The sequence below is a fragment of the Octodon degus genome, unplaced genomic scaffold (genome assembly GCF_000260255.1).
Source record: "Octodon degus isolate 3935 unplaced genomic scaffold, OctDeg1.0 scaffold00433, whole genome shotgun sequence".
In the NCBI taxonomy this organism is placed as follows: domain Eukaryota; kingdom Metazoa; phylum Chordata; class Mammalia; order Rodentia; family Octodontidae; genus Octodon; species Octodon degus.
In genome coordinates this window covers 222,926-224,580 of record NW_004525009.1, presented here as the reverse complement: position 1 = coordinate 224,580, position 1,655 = coordinate 222,926, and positions in this window count along the sequence as shown.

Below are 1,655 nucleotides of genomic sequence, written 5' to 3'. Positions count from 1 at the left end.
CTTTCATTTCCTAAGGAAAACACTAAACCTCCTAAAACAGGCAATATTGAGCAACCTATGACAACCTATGATAGCTATTTTTTCTGGAGGGAAATGTAATCTCAGTGTTGTCTTAATTTGTATTTCTGAAATAATAATTGTACGAGATGGCGTCTAGCATAATGCCCTATTCACTTTTAAATGTAGAAGAGTCTGAGGAAGAACTGAATTTATTTTCACCTCTCCCTGAAGTATTTACATAGCAGCAGCCTTGCCTAAGCTACCCCATTCCTCACTCCTTCCCCTGCCCTGTCAGAGCTTCACAAACATAGGAGGTAAGGAGAGACAGGACCCATTTAGGCACCAAGATACAGACTATTTGCCCATGCTTAGCCATAAATCCCTGTGCCCAAGACCCTGCACCTGTAGGATATAGGGGACACTACATTCCCACCCAGTTACCATAGCAACAAAGAAACTATTAAAGCAGGTAGGGAAAAAAGACCTGGGCCTTTTGTGTTTTCCCAGATGGAAAGAGGACCACAGGGGTCCCTGGATAACTAATAAAGGCTCTGTAATTCCTTTTAATTTGGTCTCCTGTGGGCAACATACCCAGTCCTGGCTGTTACATTTGGGGGGTTTTCCAGGATCCCCACGGACAAGATGCTCTTGCAGAAGGCCCACCCAGCCTCTGTGCCTGTGAGCTGCTTCTGGATGGTTTTTGGTGCCACAACCTGATTTCTGCTTACTGTCCTGAAGTGGCTGAAGGAACAGAGCATGGTGGTTGGAAAGGAATGACAGAGCCTACTCTCACCTAGGTGAGATTTGATTGTCTTTTGTCCTTCTCTTGAGGCTGGTTTCATCGGTGGGCCCAAGCTTCCAGACGTGGAAGATTGTACGTCTATCTCAGATGAGTATTTCTGAGATATTATTGACAAATTGTTTCTCTTATTGAGAGAGTTTGTTTTCTTATAGACAAATATTCTTGGTTTCATTTCATCTCAGGCTGAAAGCCTTGTGGGGTGTTTTTCTCCATTTGTTCTGAGTTAGTTTTTGGGTAAATTCTGCCTTTTTTTTTTTTTGTATTTCGGACAGGGTCTACTGGGTCACACTGTGTAGTTTGGACTCATAGTGATCCTCTTGTTTATAGCCTCTCAAATCTCTCAAATGCTGGGAATTACAGATGCAGGCCACCATGCCCAGTCTCAATTGCCCTCTCAAAGTGACTCATGGATAGGGCCAGCTTGGCAGGCCCAGGGATCGAACTCCTGGCCCCTGTGTTTGCCTTAGCACTTGCTTTATTCCATGGAGCTATTTGGCCACCCCTTCTGCCTTATTTTGAATTTGCTGCATGGAGAACCCTGTGTTGCTTTACCAGGAAATGTGTGAGAGTTGTGGATGTAACCTTGCATTTGTTTTGGTTTGAAATCCAACTGAGAGTTTAAATTCCTAAAGAAAAGAGGTCGCAGAAATAGAATAGAAAAGGAAAACAGTTCTGTCCTGGAATGTTGTTGTATGTTTGTCCATGTGACTTGCTTCCTCTGTGTCTTTTCCCCATGAGCCTGCATTCCCTAAGGTGCTTGCTTTCCATTATCTGAGCTGGGGAGTTCTAAATGTCTTGCTTTTGGCCTTTCTGACATTTTGAGCTGTTTATTTAAATTCCAGAAAAACTCAGA